Genomic DNA, 7687 nt, shown 5'->3' with positions numbered 1-7687 from the left:
GGCAAAGGAGAGAGATGACAGTGGCAGGGAGCAGAGCTCAAATACCGCAGGGGGAGGGGAGCTGACTTCCCACAAGGGCTGGGGGAAGGGACGGGCCCAGCTGCTGACATTTTTACAAAACAAATAAGTGTGGGGCAGAGCTGGTGACCTCAGTGTGATGGAAAAAGACAGTCAGCAGAGCGTCTGCCAGAAATGGCATGTTTCTCAGCCCACCTGTTAGGAAGCGGAAAGAGCGATGTTGACTAAGATCATCACTGAAAGCAGTTATTGAGTGCTTACTGCATGCCTGGCACCGATCTGAGCACTTGATGTGGGTTATCAGATTTTGCCGTCATATCCATCCTGTTCTGTTCGGAAATGAGGAAACTGAGGCAGAGGTGTGTGAATTCACTCGTCCAAGGTTGTAGACCAGAGGTGCTGGAAAAGGGACTTGATCCTGGCAGCCTGTCCACAGGACCTATGTAGTGAGCACCCAGGGCCTCTAAACAAGCTCTGTGAAGTGGAGTTTTTGTGCACTTGTGTGTGTGTGTGTGTGTGTTTTGGGCCTGTGTTCCAGTTATCTATTGCTATATAATGAATCACACTAAAACTTAGTGACTTAAAAAAAAATAAAACAACTATCATTTCATTATTATCTCCTGCTGTTCTGGGAGTTTTCTGTCCTCAGCTAGAGAGTTCTCTCTCTGTCTCTGTGTCTGTTTGGTGCCACGGCATCAGACAATGCCTGGGGCTGAGGTCCTAAGGAAGGCTTCCTTCCTCGCTCACATATCTGGTCATTGATGCTGGCTGTTAGCAGGGATCTCAGCTGGGGCTGTCAGCTGGAACATCGCCATGAGGCCTCTCTGTGTAGTCTGGGCTTCCCCACAGCATGGCAGCTAGTTTGTAAGAGCAAGTATCCTGAGAGCAGAGGCCTTAGAAGTCACACAGTGACACTTCTACCACTGTCACAAATCCAGACAGAGTCAAAGGGAAGGACCATAGATCCCAGCTCTTGATGGGAAGAATGATATGAGATTGTAAAATGGGCTTGTGGCATGGGAGATCTTGTTGTGGCCATCTTGGAAAATGCAATCTGCCATTATACTTTTTCTCTTCAATTTTTTAAAGTAACCTTGTAAGAGCCTCTGTGAATTAAGTCTAGATTCATTTTGGAGTCACTTCCATTAGTGACCAAATGCTAAATTGAGGGCTTCCTTGGTGGCTCAATGGTGAAGAATCCACCTACCAACATAGGAGACATGGGTTCAATCCCTGGTCCAGGAAGATCCCACATGCTGTGGAGCAACTAAGCCTGTACACCACAAATATTGAGCCTGTGTGAGCCCGGAAGCTACGACAACAGAAGCCACCACAATGAGAAGCCCATTCACTGCAACTAGAGAGTAGCTCCCGCTTGCTGCAGCTAGAGAAAAGAGTGTGCAGCAACGAAGACCCAGCACAACCAAAAATAAATAAAGTTGAATAAATAAATAAATAAAAAGATGCTAAATGACTAGGGACCCAGAGTCTTGCTCAATAGCCTCTATTCTGTCCCCATCATAGCTTCCCTGCTAGGAGCCAGACACCGAGCTGGAATTGGGCATACAAAATTCCTGGTCCCAGGAAAAAACAGCAACTGTCAGCCACAAGGAGAAAATTCCCCCAAACACCTACCCCAGAGGATTATCTTCTTCAGTTTTTATAAATGTACATTGGTAGTGGTGGTTTATTCACTAAGTCATGTCCAACTCTTGAGACCCCATGGACTGTAGCCCAACAGGCTCCCATGTCCATGGGATTTTCCAGGCAAGAATACTGGAGTGGATTGCCATTTCCTTCTCCAGGGGATCTTCCCAACCCAGGAATCAAACATGGAGACGGCCCTAAAAAGGCAGGTAGTGGGAGTGGTTCACCCTGAACTGTCTCCACTTCCCGCCCCTGTCCTTGTTGCTGGCTTGGCCTTATCGTTCCCCGTTCTCTGTTGTTACAGGCTGAATCGTGTCTCCCCAAAGTCATATGGTGAAATCCCAACTCCCGGTACCATGGAATGTGACTGTGTTTGGAAGTAGGGCCTTTGGGGAGGTGTGTGCATGCGTGCTAAGTCACTTCAGTCGTCTCCGACTCTGTGACCCTATGGACCACAGTCTTCCAGGCTCCTCTGTCCCTGGGATTTTCCAGGCAAGTATACTGGAGTGGGTTGCCCTGCTCTCCTTCAGGGGATCTTCCCAACCCAGGGGTTAAGTCTGAGTCTCCTGCATCTCCTGCATTCCAGATGATTTCTTTACCTCTGAGCCACTGGGGAAGCCCCGTTTAGGGAGGTAATTAAGATTAAATGTGGTTACAAGGGTGCAGCCCTAATCCAGTAAGACTGTGTATCTTTATAAGAGGAGGAAGAGACACCAGTGACCTGCTTGCACAGAGGAAAGATCATGTGAGGACACAGCAAGAAGGTGGCCATCTGTAAGTCAATGAGAGAGGCCTTAGGAGAAACCCACCCTGCTGACACCTTGATCTTGGACTTCCAGCCTCCAGAACCATGACAAATAACTTTCTGTTGTTTAAGCCACCCTGGTCTTAAATATCTCATAGTTTGTTATGGCAGCCTGAACAGAAGATCACGTTCATCCTGCATCCTCCTTTAGAAAAGCCCTCTTCCAGCGAGGTGGCCAAGGTGGGTACAGGCTCCCAGAAGGCCTATCCCTAGATGTATTACCTGGGAGGAGTGTGAGCCCTGGGGTTGGGGCACCCCTTGGTCCTCATCCTGTCCTGGCAGCACATAAAACTGCTTTGATTGGATTAACTGATAGCCATCTAGGGTGTCTGGACTCACCGGTCAGGGGTCAGCTGAGGTGGGGTGGGAAGGAGACGGCAGGCAGCAGGAGGGGTTGTGGTCTGCAGGGACCCTCCAGGCTTGGCCCCTGGGGGTGGACATGCAGCCCTGACTCTATCAACACTGGAGGTACGGGAACCGGCAGAAGGGCACCCCCCCATCCTCACTGAATCCACTTGAAGCCCAGCCCACTCCTGGGTGCAAGTCAGGCAGCCTTCCTCCCCCAGGATGTTTCCACCACTCAGCAATCCAGGGCCCTCCTGGCCCCGATGCATTTTTTATTTTGCTATATTCTTTCCATTGTCCTGGCGTGAATAATTTAAACTGACACAGAAAGGAAGGGCGGCCCTTGCCACAAAGGGGAGGCTGTCAACTCTCCCCCTACCACACAGAGACACATACACACACCACATACACACACAAACTTACACTGAGCCTCTGTTTGGCTTTGCCTCCTCCTGCGTTTCTCTTCCTTGTTTGGTTTCTGTCTGCCTCGTTCTCAAACCGTTCTCTGGTGCTCTCTTGTGCTCAACAAACATATGCATGGTGTACCCACACATACACGCTGGCACACACGTGTTCCCCTTCCCCCCAGGTCTCTGTGGGCAGAGGGTGTCACATTTGTGCAGGGATACAGTTTCTCCCTCTGGGTGAGAATTGTGATAACTCTCATCTGCATTTCTCTTTCTGTTTCTCATTTCCCTTCTTTCCTTTGATTGACTCTGCTGTTTGCATATGCGAGGGAAAAGGTACTTCATTTATGAAGTGGCCTCATTTTATGAGTCTCTGCTTTGTAATCACACAGCCTCAAGTTGAACTTTCTTGGGGGTGAAGTGGGGGCTGGGGGAAGACAGACAGAGCCAGAAAGGATTCATCAGCCTTCTCAGGAAGGCTGGGAATTTTCTGAAGATGTGAAGGGCAAGATACCCAGGGGCTTTTGGGTGACACCTGGGCCAGCTGCAGCCAGGGTGTGGAGCTGCTGCTGGTCACTGGCATTGTCTGGAGAGCAGCCTTGGCCTCCCTCAGCCTTGAACCAGGAAGCAGGCTTTATTTGTCAGGAGAGGGCATAGCCAGGATTTCCTGAAGGTTCTGGCCTCTAGCCTGTAACCCAGTGCTGTCCAATAGAAATATAATGCAAGCCACAAATGTGAGCCGCATACCCCTTTTGGAATGTTCTAGTGGCCACATGAAAAAGGTAGAAAGAAACAGGTGAAACTAATTTGAATAACATGTCCCATCTAACCCACTTTATCCAAAATATTATTATTTCAACATGTCGTCAAGAAAAAAAAAATTAATGAGATCATTTACATTGTTTTGGGGGGACTAAGCCTTCAAAATCCGGTGTGTATTTTATGCTTATGGCATGCCTCTATTTGGACTGACCACATTTCAAGTGTTCCATAGCCACATGTGGCTCGTGGCCACTGTATTGGATAGTGCAGGCCTAGCCTAACCAAGCCTGGGGTTCGGAAACTCAATTTGGGCTGCCTAAGTGGCAGCACTGATAGTACATCCTCCGTCTGTGTGTTTGATGGGAAGAACACTAGGTGATGAGCGGGAAGTTCTCCGAGCGATTATTCTACCATTAGCATCATTAGCAGTAATCATCGTCAGCTCGCTGGCATCGCCTGCGTCCGGCCCTGTCTCTTTCCTGATCAAGCAGCATGCTGTGCTGGGGCACCGCTGATCTGGATTCCTTTATTTGGGGGAGCTGGGGGGCACAGTTTCCAGGTGCCCTATAGACTCACCCCCTAGCTGGGGCCTCACCTCCTAGGTGCCTGTTCCTCTTCTTTGCTTTAGGTCCTGGACAGCCCACTGGCTTTCCCCTTCTATATATAACACTCTGTGCTGACAGCTGGTTATCTGATGACTCATCAGTCACTGTGGATGGAGCCCTGAACATTTATTCATGGCGTGTTTGGGGCAGCTTTTGCCCTCTTCCTAGTAGGTGCCGGCTTTGGGGGGTTTGTCTTGAAAAAAAAAGCCACACTCATGGAGAATGGGGGAGGGTTGATGAGCCAGCTGGCCCCTAGCTGAAGACCTCTGGGTGCAGAGGCAAATCCAGCAGGAATCTGGGGACCTGGGTCCAGGTGAGCCGGTAAAGGCAGACACATTGATCGCTACACTAAGGGCTTGAATGGAGCTTTCGCTCTCTCCTTGGTCACCTGTCCTAAGCACCTGGCTGGCCTCAGAGATGTTAGCTCTCTTCTGAAGCAGCCAGGCTCCACGCAGGAGAGCCAGCAGCCCCCACCTCATTTCAGTGGGATGTCAAGGACTAAATGTTGGCTTCAGAGCTGGCAGCAGCTGGCTTTAATATCGGCTGCTCTGCTCACCAGCTGTGCCACCCTGGGAGAGTCCCTTTCTGATTACTGAGTTTCCGCTTCCTCTTTGGGGTGGCATGCTCAGTACCAGCAGGGCCGTCGGTTCTGAGGACTGGATGAAGCACTGTTGGTATCATGTCTACTCACGGTAACTGTTGTTCAGGTCCTGCCCATGGGTCCTAGAACTTCGTTTCCCCCGAAGCAGACCCTGAGACAGGATTTGTGGGGAAGTGATTCCTTGGGGGGGGGGGCGGCTCTGGAGGGTAAGTCACACCTCACAGTCTGTCCTGACTCCAGGCAAGAGAAGTGAGCTGTCACACTCCCTCACGTGGCATTGTCAGCTGCTCAGGGCGCCCCTGGGAGTGGGGTTACAAACTCCTAGATTCACCTGCTCTCTGAGGACGAGCTGTGTTAGGAGCTGAGGGCGGCCTGCAGAGAAGTCCCAGGTGCAGGCTGTCCGAAGTGGAGGGGCGGGCGCTTAAATTCAAAAAGGGACCCAGAGGCCAGCTGCCCGCCATGGATGAGACCGGTGTCAGGGACTGGGAAGATGGTTGGAGTCAGGAGGCGAGGCACTGCCCAGGCCTCGCCCCACACGTCAGGTGGAAGGGTTGCCAGATGCAGAGGAGGCTGAAGCCTGAGGAGCTTCTGTCCAAGCTCAACCTTCAGGGACACCCTGCCAGTGGGCATGGGGGCGGAGGGGCAGACCCAGGATGCCAGCGACTAAGTCTTGTCCACCCCACAGGCGAGGCTTCTGATCGTGGCTGCTGCAGCCTGGGGTTTCCCCGCAGCCCAGAAGCCTTCTTCCTTCCTTTCACTCCTCATCCTGGACTTCTCCTTCAGGTCACGCCCGCCCCCCTCCCAGCCCGGGCTTCTTGCATTCTGGCTTCAGCTTCTTACCCCTCCCTGTTCCAGACCAGCCTGCTTTCTTTCCCATCTTCAGACTCCCAACTTCTTCCCTGCCTCCTTCTGGCTTCTTTTCTCTGCCTTTCTGGACTTTGGGCAACTTGGCCTGAAGACTTCCAGGGGTACTGCATCAGGCAGGCCCCCAGTCCGCTTTCTTAACCCACTAAAGTGTCTGTGCCCAAAGGACCTGGGATGTGGGATCTGGAGTCCCGGACATCATCATCCCTACCTAAGTTTCCATTCACCAGCAATGATGAGTTTATTTTCCACTGTCAGGAATTCCAAGTGTGAATGATTTTACCACTGCTCTGTTCTTGGTACAGCTGGGATTCTATTTATCACAGGCTTAGGAATTTGACTTCCTGGCTTTTCCAAGCCCGGTAGGATTCTCTCCCCTCGTCTGCTCTCCCATCACCTCCTCTCCTTTCTCCTCTCCTCTCCCTTACCTTGGCTTCCTTTTTCCCTCTTCCCTCTTCGCTCCCTTTCCTTCCTTCTTGCTCTCCCTGCACCCCTTCCCGGCTTGGCTGTCCTCAGGGTAGCAGTGACCAAGGCAAGACACAGGGATGAACTGCTGCCTGGGAACGCACTCAAGAGCCCCCAAGCAAGCCGCCTCTCAGGTAAGCAGCAGGTGATGACTGTAGTTCTCACACAGCAGGGAAACGTGTTGACAAGTGGCAAGAGCTCCATTCCTGACTTCACTCACCCACCCTGCCAAGCGCCTTCACTACCTCAGCAGTTATTCTTATTATTTTTAACTTAAAAAAATTGCTTAACCCAGGGCATAGCGTACATTCGAGATTCTGTAGCAGTGGAATTGGAAAAGGATGCTTTAAAAGGGTTATTAAGACAAACGCTCTTTGAAAATTTTATAGAAATTCTACTTAGCTATTTGAAAATAAAAGGGTATTACATTGTCTTAGTAAAAATACCTTTCCTTTCAGCCACTCACTTATTTTCTCCTCCTGTTGCTCTAGTTTATTAAATGCTGTTTTTGTAGCATCATGCCCGGTCCGCGGCAGCCCTGTGATTTGGTGGAGCCCATCTTGGCAAAGGTTTTTGGAGGAACTGCGTGTGTTCTCTTGGAAACTCACCAAGGGCTCCAGAGCCAGAGAACCACCTGCCAGCCTCGACTGTGAATCGGGCACGTGTCAAGAGCATGGTCTCCTGCTAATGTGACCACACTTGGACAAAGGTAGGGCTTCCCAGATTTCACTATATGCACATCCTCCCCTCCCGGGGAACTGACTAGGTTTGAATGAGCCCTGTGAATTGCTAGGTGGTGACTTCAGGTGGGCCAGCCTCCCTGTTGCAAGCTCAGCTGAGGTCACAGTTGCAGGGTGTGGTGCCCACAACTCCTGGCAGTTAACCTCACACAAAGGGAAAACTCTCCTGGGCACAAACAGCTCCACCTTGCCTGCCTGTGGGCAATTTTGCCGATGTTTTTCCATTAGTCACAAAGGAGGAGGGGTGGGGTGGGGGCTAGGGTGGGCAGTGTGGCCAGTCATTGCAAACCCATAGTCATTGGGAAGAAAACCCTGAATGCATTGCTATGGAAGGCTACGTCCTAGGTGCTGACACTGGGGTGTTGTTCAGTGAAAATCCACAAATAAGACACAGAAATAATACACAGTATCTACAAATCCTGTGTTCC

The 7687-nt window shown here is 50.9% G+C and overlaps 1 long non-coding RNA gene across 1 annotated transcript; it reads left to right on the top strand.

Moving 5' to 3' along the window:
- The first annotated feature begins 5192 nt into the window (after positions 1-5192).
- On the top strand, positions 5193-7468 carry LOC139033128 (uncharacterized). The gene is made up of 3 exons (XR_011485738.1): positions 5193-5281; positions 5876-6653; positions 7034-7468. It is a non-coding gene; the product is annotated as an uncharacterized lncRNA (long non-coding RNA).
- Positions 7469-7687: the final 219 nt, after the last annotated feature.

Source organism: Odocoileus virginianus, chromosome X (assembly GCF_023699985.2).
Source record: "Odocoileus virginianus isolate 20LAN1187 ecotype Illinois chromosome X, Ovbor_1.2, whole genome shotgun sequence".
NCBI classification, from domain to species: domain Eukaryota; kingdom Metazoa; phylum Chordata; class Mammalia; order Artiodactyla; family Cervidae; genus Odocoileus; species Odocoileus virginianus.
This window is presented reverse-complemented; position numbering and strand designations above follow the sequence as displayed.